The sequence below is a fragment of the Pseudophryne corroboree genome, chromosome 3, assembly GCF_028390025.1.
Source record: "Pseudophryne corroboree isolate aPseCor3 chromosome 3, aPseCor3.hap2, whole genome shotgun sequence".
Classification (NCBI taxonomy): Eukaryota; Metazoa; Chordata; class Amphibia; order Anura; family Myobatrachidae; genus Pseudophryne; species Pseudophryne corroboree.
Genome location: NC_086446.1, coordinates 16,101,142 through 16,113,275, shown reverse-complemented (window position 1 = coordinate 16,113,275; position 12,134 = coordinate 16,101,142). Strand labels below are relative to the sequence as shown.

The following is a 12,134-nucleotide window of genomic DNA, read 5'->3' as shown; positions in this document are numbered from 1 at the left end:
CTGATGTTATTACTGGAGAGGAAACAGTATAATATCAGTGTATGAGACACACAGCTGCTCTGTACGTCATATAACTTTGCATCTAGTCAAACCTTGTGTTTGTATGCAGGGTAAATACTGGATGCTTTTGCACGGAGTCTACAACTACTGGGCAGTTTTATTATGACAGATTAATTCAGATTTGACATTGGACACGCTCCTCCCAGATCTGCCCCCTGCACTGCAGCACGGTGTCACCTACTTGCTCTTATTTGCTTCACTCCCACCTCAGTATCAGCCCAGTGACAGTCACTTTGGTATATTGGTGAGACCCTAAATCCCACCTACCTGATCCTCCTGTGGGATCCTGTGATTCTCCTCTGTACAGTCCTGGGAATACAGAGGACGGGGACATTTCTCTGGGGTATCTCTGTTACTGGGCCCATCTGTAGGAGACACACAGTGACTGAGTACACTGTATATATGTGATTATCAGGTGATGTGTATATAGGGGCCTCCATACCTGCTCTCCCCTGTACAATACATGACAGTCTCCTCTTACCCAGTGGTGTGAGGGGCCGGTGATTCTCCATCATCACGTCCTTGTACAGACCCCTGTATTCCTCTATATACTCCTCCTCCTGCATGGAGACATAGACAGTGACATCCTGACACCTTATAGGAACCTGACACACACAATGATACAGTCATCACCCAGACACGTCCCCTGGTGTTACTGTATAATGTCCCATTCCCAGCAGTCACCTCTCCAGTCACCACCCAGACACATCCCCTGGTGTTACTGTATAATGTCCCATTCCCAGCAGTCACCTCTCCAGTCATCATCCAGACACATCCCCTGGTGTTATTGTATAATGTCCCATTCCCAGCAGTCACCTCTCCAGCCATCACCCAGACACGTCCCCTGGTGTTACTGTATAATGCCCCATTCCCAGCAGTCACCTCTCCAGTCATCACCCAGACATATCCCCTGGTGTTACTGTATAATGTCCCATTCCCAGCAGTCACCTCTCCAGTCATCATCCAGACACATCCCCTGGTGTTATTGTATAATGCCCCATTCCCAGCAGTCACCTCTCCAGTCATCACCCAGACACATCCCCTGGTGTTACTGTATAATGTCCCATTCCCAGCAGTCACCTCTTCGGTCATCACCCAGACACATCCCCTGGTGTTACTGTATAATGCCCCATTCCCAGCAGTCACCTCTCCAGTCATCGCCAAGACACATCCCCTGGTGTTACTGTATAATGCCCCATTCCCAGCAGTCACCTCTCCAGTCATCGCCAAGACACATCCCCTGGTGTTACTGTATAATGCCCCATTCCCAGCAGTCACCTCTCCAGTCATCGCCAAGACACATCCCCTGGTGTTACTGTATAATGCCCCATTCCCAGCAGTCACCTCTCCAGTCATCACCCAGACACATCCCCTGGTGTTACTGTATAATGTTCCATTCCCAGCAGTCACCTCTCCAGTCAGCAGCTGAATGATCTTGTGGGTGAGTTCCAGGATCTTCTGGTCATTGTGCCTCTTATGTATCAGTGAGTGAGGTGGAGGCACCATGATGGGGCTCTGGATCCTGCTCAGTCCTCCTGACAGGCAGGGATGGCTGCTGGGTGTCTCATACTCACCAGATGTCTTCTTCTCTACTGTGTAACCCTGAGAATTGTGAGACGACAAATATTACAATATACACTCCCAGATCCTCTCCCCTTCCCAGTCATGTCCCTGTGTTATTACTATAGATATAAGTGATATCACTGTGACGCTCCCAGATCCCCTCACCTCCCCAGTCATGTCCCTGTATTATTACTATAGATATAAGTGATGATAATGTGACACTCCCAGATCCCCTCACCTCCCTAGTCATGTCCCTGTATTATTACTATAGATATAAGTGATGATAATGTGACACTCCCAGATCCCCTCACCTCCCCAGTCAGCAGGTAGATTATTTCCAGTGTGAGATTTATTATCAAATCAGTCTTGTGTTTCTTGTCCTTTTCCATTCTGAGTGCTCCTTGTAATAACACCTCTCGCTCCTCACAGCTGGATTGTCTAGGAATAAATATAATACACATCACATAGAACACATGTAACAGTCATATATGTAACAGCGAGTGACCATTAAGTCTTCCATCCCCCCTAAGCTGTAGAGCCCTGGTGTCTATCAGAGGATTCTCTTGTTACAAAGCGAGCACCTAAACCCTCTAACCCAGGGCTGGCCAAACCAGTCCTCGAGATCTACCAACAGTACACATTTTCCAGATCACCTAGCTGGTGTAGTCATTACTAATTAAGATGTGCTGCATTCATTCCTAACTGACAATTCTACAGGTCTCCAGGAGGCCTGGAAAACAGAACTGTTGGTAGATCTCGAGGACCGGTTTGGCCAGCCCTGCTCTAACCCTACCCAGCGCTGCAGATTCACTGGCTTGTACATAACAGCTGACCAGTCACGCCAGGATTTTCCTGTAGCTGCAGTCCAGAACAGCAAGAGTGCCGCCATCTTGCCTAAGGTCAGCTGAGCGCTCCCAGCCATCCACAGCGTCCCTATGCTGCACATGACTCACACGTCCAATCCAATGCTAGAACCCAACCTAAACTGCTCATTGTCACCTGTACGTTGCCAGTAGAATAAGTCTCCTAGGACTACTCGTCCCCTGTGGCAGAAGCAGATCCCGGCTAATGAGCTCCGACCTCTCCATTCATTTACCCGAGTGCTCTCATTCCTGTGGGCTCAGCCTTCCTCAGTACTCATCATTCTGCTGCTAGAGTTACCACCTGCTCCTGCTGTAATCAGTGCTTCCATCAACACCAGTGTGCTGTCTGCCTCCTCCAGCACGCAGCCTCCTAACCCTGCACCATCTGAGTACTGAGCCGCTACTGACCGTCCTCGATATTCAGCTGCTACCCAGATACACATGTAATAGTGTGATCACAGACTGATCCATCCAGTACACACTGTAGCACTCATTGCACCAGGTATACTCTCTCTCCTACATTACAAATTGGCCTTACTTAATGAGGAGAAGGAACATTCATCCTCCTTGATACACATAATTCCCCTAGTAGTGCCAGGTACACATAATTCCCCTAGTAGTGCCAGAAACAGATAATTCCCCTAGTAGTGCCAGGTACACATAATTCCCCTAGTAGTGCCAGAAACAGATAATTCACCTAGTAGTGCCAGAAACAGATAATTCACCTAGTAGTGCCAGAAACAGATAATTCACCTAGTAGTGCCAGATACACATAATACCCCTAGTTGTGCCAGATACAGATAATACCCCTATTAGTGCCAGATACACATAATTCGCCTAGTAGTGCCATGTATATATAATAGCCCTAGTAGTGCCAGATACACAAAATTCCCCTAGTAGTGCCAGAAACAGATAATTCACCTAGTAGTGCCAAATACAGATAATTCACTTAGTAGTGCCAGATACAGATAATACCCCTATTAGTGCCAGATACACATAATTCGCCTAGTAGTGCCATGTATATATAATAGCCCTAGTAGTGCCAGATACACATAATGCCCCTAGTAGTGCCAGATACACATAATTCCCCTAGTAGTGCCAGAAACAGATAATTCACCTAGTAGTGACAAATACAGATAATTCACCTAGTAGTGCCAAATACAGATAAGTCACCTAGTAGTGCCATATACACATAATTCCCCTAGTAGTGCCAGAAACAGATAATTCACCTAGTAGTGCCAGAAACAGATAATACCCCTAGTTGTGCCAGATACAGACAATACCCCTATTAGTGCCAGATACAGATAATTCGCCTAGTAGTGCCATGTATATATAATAGCCCTAGTAGTGCCAGATACACATAATGCCCCTAGTAGTGCCAGATACACATAATTCCCCTAGTAGTGCCAGAAACAGATAATTCACCTAGTAGTGCCAAATACAGATAATTCACCTAGTAGTGCCAGATACACATAATTCCCCTAGTAGTCCCTGTGGCAAATAGGACATTAATTTGTATCCAGCGATATAAGAATTGTATGTAATGTCTACATATATACCGTGAACGCAGTCTCTGTTCCCCTCCCCTTCTCTTGTTTTTCTTTTCTATTATTTTATTTTGGCGAAAATGAGATCAAAGATGACTAAGTCTAAGCATCTGATGAAGGATGATGGCAAATTTGTGCGTGGGAATGATGCATCGCCCTGTGCTGCCGAGACAGTAGGGGATGTATTGCGCACTGGACTGTTACGTACTGTGAGTAGTAATGGTGCCATGCTGATTCCTGATGTGGACTCTGTTATCGATGTGAGGTCTGTGCATATGGCCTTGGATGAATATTCGCCAACGGATATCAAGTATGGGAAAGATACAGAGCATCATGATGGCTGCAAACCTGTGCGTGGGAATGATACATCGGCCTGGGCTGCTGAGACAGTAGGAGATGTATTGCGTACTGGACTATTATGTACTGCGGGTAGTAATAGTGCGACGCTGGATTCTGATGTGGACTCTGTAATCGATGTGAGGCCTGCTGTGGCTGCCTCAAATGTGGATCTTATCCCCCCGTTCCAGGAAACTGTCGGAGCTGCGTGCTGGACAGGGAAAAAGTGTTCCAGTGCACGAGAGGAGAGAGAGATAGGGCCTGCCAGTGCTGCACAGCTGGTGCAGAGGGAGAATCCTATGGCAGAAACGAGTTCTGCAAACCGAGTAGCTAAGAGAGAATGTGAGCTACAAATTGTATCGCGACAAGAAAGTGATTGCTCGCGATACCATGAGACCAGGGAGGTCACTGTTAAACCTTGCCTGGATCAAGTCCCTAGTATGACGGACTATGTGAACGTGGACAGTACTGCAAATACCCAGTGGAGGTCAGGCACCTCTTACAGCTACACTGAAGGTCCTGAACTGGATAAGTATTTACAGAGTGCAATTGCATCTGCGAAAACATACCCAGATTGGCCAACCCTTATGCAGCTGGTGCGACAGTTCCTTGCCGAACGCCAAGCAACTCTAGAACGTGAGGCTGCCAGGGAGATGGTAGAAAATTCCTGGCAACCATCCGAGACAGAGTCAGAAGAGCCATGGTGGGATGACCCAGCTGAACTGTTTGCCAGGATGAGTACAGATGAGCTAATCAATGAATGTCAGCTGCAAGGTATCTCCTGCTGCAACAATTCCCGCAGGGAGATGATCACGCAGCTCACCTATGCACAGGACGATGAAAGCAACGCCTTCAGCCAGTATCGTGCAGAGTTTCGCAGCTGGGGTGCCGATGCAAGTCCTGGGATATTGCTGAGAGAACTGGCGGAATGTTTTGAATTAGCGCAGCAAGAGGCCTATGATTGTGGAAAGCTCGCTACCCCATTTTGGAAGGATCAGTGCCGCCGGGTAGATGCTGAATGGCATCGCCTACAACAGCTTCCGTTACCAGCTTTAGAAACAAAGGTCCAGCCTGCAGGGGTGCCCCACGAGGAAAAGGTACCCCTTCCTGTTAACATCGTTGTGGAGCCTGCTCCTGAGACATCGCATCACAAGGCCCAGTTTAAACTGCTGGGAGAAGATGAGGAGGTGAGCAGCATGCTCCCACCAGATGCCCAAGATTGGTTGCTGAAAGAGGCTGATTTTCAGGAGAACCTGATTGCGGAGGAGATTATGTCGACAAGAGAGGTGGGAGTGTCAGATATTATTCCCAAGAATGTGTTCGTGAGAACTGACTTTGGACAATTGATAGCACAATCTGTGCCTGACATTTCTAAGTCGGTTGAAATATGTGAATCATCTCAGGTAGTATGTGATGATGCTAAACCTTGCAATGGTATTGCTCTGTGTACAGTGCCTGTAATGGTATGTGATGCTGCTTTATCTTGCACAGAAGTGACTCTGGGTAAAAACTTAGTGCCCCATGAACATGTTGCATTTCCTACTGTGACAGAGACTTGTGATAATACCAGTGAAATGAACTGTATTGCTGCAGGAACTAACCCTTCTTTTCCTCAGGGGACACCTGCTGATCCACACAACATTATTGCCAATGTATGTGTTGCTGAAAATGTTACCAACCAGTGTGAACTAGAAAATAACATGCCAATGTCTATGTGTAGGGACAAAGAAATGACTCCCTGTATTGTTGAAAATGTTCAAATTGATTTTCAGGTACTGAGGGGCCCCGAAAACAGGCAAACGTCTATGTATAAAGAAGAGGCAATGATTCCTTGTATTGATGATAATACTGTGTTGAATACTTTATGTGATACCACGCCTGGGGTAGCAGTAATGACACGCAGTGCAGCAGCACAGAAAATCTGTGATTTAACCCCTGCAAGTGGGGAGGGTGACTCAAAAGCCAGAGATCTCCCTCCACCCACTTCCCTCCCTGTGAAAGTTGCAAGCTCAGATACTGGCCTAGGGAAGGGAGTCAATGAGGATGATGTATTGTCTTGTATGCGTGTTACCAGTAATTCTGATGATGCATGTATCAATATAGGAAATAATGTGTCTGAGGGGAGGTGTGACCTAGCTATAGGTACCAAGCAGAGGGCAATGCAGAAGGGCTGCACATTAACCCTTGGAAAGGAATCAGAAAGTATTTCTGCTGATAAGAGACTGTCTCCTTTACACTTAGCAATGAAAGTTGAAAACTTATCAGTGTCAGGAATGACTGTGCTGGACATAGGCACTGATGTATGTAAAAAGTGTGAAATTGTGGTCAACCAGAATGAGAATCCCCATTTACAAGTGCCAGGTGTTAAGATGAACAAAAGGTTTGGACAGAAGTGTGATGCAAGTTCTGCCATGCAAACCCCCCTCTGTCCTGACAGAGAACAGCCAGGGAGGGGTGGGCCACAGTCAGATGCTGAAGAACCTCTGAGGGGGAGGGCCTATCAACCTTCTCCTGCGGCTGAGCCAGGAAAGGAACATGTTATTCTTTCTCCAGTTGTAGGTAACAGGAGTGTAGAAGTACACAGTGGTTATTCACAGAGGTGTATGGAGGTGGGCAACCCCAGTCTTGTGAAGATGGGGCCGAGTGACAAAGGCCATAGCTGTCACGCAGCTATAACACATACACTAACAGCAGAGATAGCAACACAGGGAGCACCGTGTACGAAAGAGTGTGTTCCCATCACAAAACACATATTTGCCCACTATACCAAGGAAGGGCTGCCCCCTGCTTTGTTCCCTCACACTGATCAGCTCATCAGAGGTGAGGAATTCCAAGCAGGACAACCAGCTGACTCTGACTTAGCATCTGTAAAGACACAGATCAGTCAGACAGGCCGGGGAGATAAATCAGGAAGAATTTCTTTGAGAAAGAGACATTTAGGTGATGATCCCAATATCCTAGGTATACCCCAAATGATGTGCAGTGAAACCTGTCAAGGGCATCCCGTAGAGCAAGGTGCCCCCACCTCCGGGACCGTGTGGGTGAGGGGCAGGCAACCACATCAGGAAAGAGCACAAGGACAGGAAGAGTTTGGTGTGGAGAAGTATCTAGGTGTATTTTCCCCAGTATGTGTTAATGAGGAAATTTCTCCCCATTATAGTACCACTAGACCCGCCGAGTTACAGACACCTAGGAATGATGTGGGCACACTGTATAAATATGTGACGGGTGGCCTCGCTATAGGTACCCAGCAGAAGGCAATGCAGAAGGGCTGCACATTAACCTCTGGAGGAATCAGCAGTGGTTCCTTAGACCGAAGCACTGAATGGCTAGGGACAGGAGGAATCTGTCAGAGTGAGCTGAGTAGAGTCTCTGGAGACAGGGGAAACCTCATAAAATGGTGCCTGATGCTGCAGCGTTACAATTTTGCCATTAGGGAAGGTGCAGAACACAGTCATGCTGATGGGCTTTCACGCCAAAATGAGCAGGTGGTCAGTGGCGCACAAGTAAGACTGTGAAGTGTGTCACTAGTCCCCTTATGCTTCAATTCACTGGCGGGAATGTGGCAAATAGGACATTAATTTGTATCCAGCGATATAAGAATTGTATGTAATGTCTACATGTATATTGTAATGGAGTCTGTGACACAAAATGGTTTCCAACCTGTCCTTTAAATGAACCCATAGTTACATAGATATGGGAGTAGAGGACACTGATGTATAGTGGGAGAGTCAGAGGTTAGTTTATGGCCCTTACCTTATCTAAGAAGCTATAAATGACATTACCACAAGCCAGGCCAGGCCAAGAAACCTGACCTCTTGAAACTTAAAAGGAAGACAGTTGTTGAAAGTGAAACCAAATAAAGTCTGGTTGTTACTGCTCAGGTACCCAGCATTGAGAGAGTTAATGAAAGGGTGGGGGGCCTGCAGCTATGAGGGGGCTATATCTGTCCCTCACACACACACTGTCTTGTTCATTCTCTGAGGGAAGCAGCCAGGAGCTGGGAATGCACCATATATCTTCCATTGTGAGATCCCTCCACACAGAAAGCTAACTGAGGTTGAGTAAGTTAGGCTTCTGAAATTATTCTCTTTTTGTTTATTGAGACTGCTAGTAACCTGTATATATTTTCTAAACTCCTTATATTCTTTGTAATCTTTTTACCATTGTAAACCCGAAGATATTTCTTGATTATAATAAACATATAATTAGATCTGACTGCTGTGTTCTTGAACCCAAGTCAAGCCAAGTGAAGTACGTTACCTATGGTTTTCATGAGATATTGAGATTGGTGATCACAGGTGAAGCTAAAGACAACTGCAACGTCCGCAATACGTTGAAAAGTCTTTGCTGGTGGCAGCGGAGATTCGCACGGCGCTGGCGCAATTCTCAGATTGGTGTATCCGGAGAGTGAGGCGGCCGGGGTCCGTGACAGTCCCATATACACATAATTCGCCTAGTAGTGCCATGTATATAATAGCCCTAGTAGTGCCAGATACACATAATTCCCCTAGTAGTGCCATATACACATAATTCGCCTAGTAGTGCCATGTATATATAATAGCCCTAGTAGTGCCAGATACACAAAATTCCCCTAGTAGTGCCAGAAACAGATAATTCACCTAGTAGTGCCAGATACAGATAATACCCCTATTAGTGCCAGATACACATAATTCGCCTAGTAGTGCCATGTATATATAATAGCCCTAGTAGTGCCAGATACACATAATGCCCCTAGTAGTGCCAGATACACATAATTCCCCTAGTAGTGCCAGATACACATAATTCCCCTAGTAGTGCCAGAAACAGATAATTCACCTAGTAGTGCCAGAAACAGATAATTCACCTAGTGGTGCCAGATACACATAATTCCCCTAGTAGTCCCATATACACATAATTCGCCTAGTAGTGCCATGTATATAATAGCCCTAGTAGTGACAGATACACATAATGCCCCTAGTAGTGCCAGATACACATAATTCCCCTAGTAGTGCCAGAAACAGATAATTCACCTAGTAGTGCCAAATACAGATAATTCATTAGTAGTGCCAGATACAGATAATACCCCTATTAGTGCCAGATACACATAATTCGCCTAGTAGTGCCATGTATATATAATAGCCCTAGTAGTGCCAGATACACATAATGCCCCTAGTAGTGCCAGATACACATAATGCCCCTAGTAGTGCCAGATACACATAATTCCCCTAGTAGTGCCAGAAACAGATAATTCACCTAGTAGTGCCAAATACAGATAATTCACCTAGTGGTGCCAGATACACATAATTCCCCTAGTAGTCCCATATACACATAATTCGCCTAGTAGTGCCATGTATATAATAGCCCTAGTAGTGCCAGATACACATAACATAATGCCCCTAGTAGTGCCAGATACACATAATTCCCCTAGTAGTGCCAGATACACATAATTCCCCTAGTAGTGCCAGAAACAGATAATTCACCTAGTAGTGCCAAATACACATAATACCCCTAGTTGTGCCAGATACACATAATACCCCTAGTTGTGCCAGATACACAATGCCCCTAGTTGTGCCAGATACACATAATGCCCCTGGTAGTGCCAGATACACATAATGCCCCTGGTAGTGCCAGATACACATAATGCCCCTGGTAGTGCCAGATACACATAATGCCCCTGGTAGTGCCAGATACACATAATGCCCCTAGTAGTGCCAGATACACATAATGCCCCTAGTAGTGCCAGATACACATAATGCCCCTAGTAGTGCCATGTACACATAATAATCCTAATAGTGCCAGATACACATAATGTCCCTAGTAATGCCAGATACACATAATTCCCCTAGTAGTGCCAGATACACATAATTCCCCTAGTAGTGCCATGTACACATAATGTCCCTAGTAGTGCCATGTACACATAATGTCCCTAGTAGTGCCATGTACACATAATGCCCCTAGTAGTGCCATGTACACATAATAACCCTAATAGTGCCAGATACACATAATGTCCCTAGTAATGCCAGATACACATAATTCCCCTAGTAGTGCCAGATACACATAATGTCCCTAGTAGTGCCAGATACACATAATAAGTAATAATAAGTGTAATAAGTGACAGAGCGCGGTGTTTCCAGATAAGTGACTTTCTGTGTATAATACACACTAGATACTGAGACTGTCATTCCCCATTATTACTCCGAGTATAAATGTCACCATCACTCTCCTCCCTATACACATACATATTACACACATAGCACCCATTCATACATACATATATAATCACAGAGGGGTGTGCTGCCCTATAGCCTCACCCCTGCTACACAGCCCATAATGCTGCACCACAGGCTGCTCCAGCTGCACTATAACAAGGCACCAGAGGCAGCTCCCCCTGTAGTACAGAACCTGACACCAGAGCTGCTCAGCCTATAGAATAATAATAATAATAATAATAATAATAACATTACCTGCTACCAGACACAGCAATGGCTGCTCTCTGCTCCTGCTGCATCGTGGGAGTGGGAATGATAGAAGGAAGGCGGAGCTCGGACCAGGGGGAAATGGCCGCCGCTCCTGACGTCACTACACGGCCAGGGATCCTATTGCTGCTGCTGCTGCCGGACTGGTCTACAAGAAAATGGCCGCCTGCCTCCTGTACGGAGGATATGTATGGTAAGATGCATTACAGATACCAAATCTGTGGCCGAGGTGTAGGAGGGGAGGGGCCAGTCACCAGGAAGCAGCCTGTGCCAATCATGCCCTACTTCCGGCCTGTGCGTTCCACCTTACCTTGCTATCGGGTTGTGCGTTCCACACACAGGAAGTGAGTTTTAATCGTTTCTTGCAGCCTCCAAGTGTCCGTCGCGATTAGGTAATGGCGTCTTACTATACAGGGGGAGCAGCCTGTGGTGTCCTATTATTATTATTATTATGCAGGGGGAGCAGCCTGTGGTGTCCTATTATTATTATTATTATTATTATTATTATTATACAGGGAGAGCAGCCTGTGGTGTCCTATTATTATTATTATTATGCAGGTTGAGCAGCCTGTGGTGTCCTATTATTATTATTATTATTATTATTATTATTATTAATATACAGGGGGAGTCGCCTGTGGTGTCCTGTTGTTGTTGTTGTTATACAGGGGGAGCGGCCCGTGGTGCCCTGTTATTATTATTATACAGGGGGAAACGGTTGCCGCTCCGGACTCCCCCCGTCCCCCATGGGTGCTTGATTGTGTGTGTGTGTATATATATATATATATATATATATATATATATATATAATGTGCTACATGTCTGTCATATATTTATTTATTATTGTCCAGACTGTATAATGTTGGCGCTGGTTTTGTGTGCTGGAAAAATCCCCTGTGTCCCTCTGACAGTTTTACTCCCATAAGCAGGTGTGTCTGGGGATACTTAGTACATGTGTGTCGACATGTCGGTGGCTGTATGTTTTTTTTCCCAAGAGGAAACTATATTAGGGACACAGACATATGTGGGTGGCCCTGTCGGCACCACCAATAACTGACTGGGTAATAACTTGCATGATATAGTGTTCATATCAGAGTAAAGTTGCATAAATCTGTGTCCCAGACACAGACGTAGAAATATCTATGGAGGATGTCATGTTCATAGCTATTTTTCCCTCAGAATCCTCGGGGTCGCAAAAATGTTATTTCTGATACGTCCTAGAGGATGCTGGGGTCACTCAAAGAACCATGGGGTATAGACGGGATCCGCAGGAGACATGGGCACTTTAAGACTTTTATGGGGCGTGACCT

At 45.8% G+C, this 12,134-nt stretch overlaps 1 protein-coding gene and 1 long non-coding RNA gene across 2 annotated transcripts in view; both read right to left on the bottom strand.

The window, feature by feature from the left end:
* The window catches only part of LOC135056952 (zinc finger protein 585A-like), a 234,035-nt gene that overhangs the window by 20,525 nt on the left and 201,376 nt on the right, over positions 1–12,134 (bottom strand). The window lies entirely within an intron of this gene.
* LOC135057028 (uncharacterized) lies at positions 1,521–10,861 on the bottom strand. The gene is made up of 3 exons (XR_010244111.1): positions 10,816–10,861; positions 1,935–2,061; positions 1,521–1,662 (listed from the first exon to the last, which is right to left on the bottom strand). It is a non-coding gene; the product is annotated as an uncharacterized LOC135057028 (long non-coding RNA).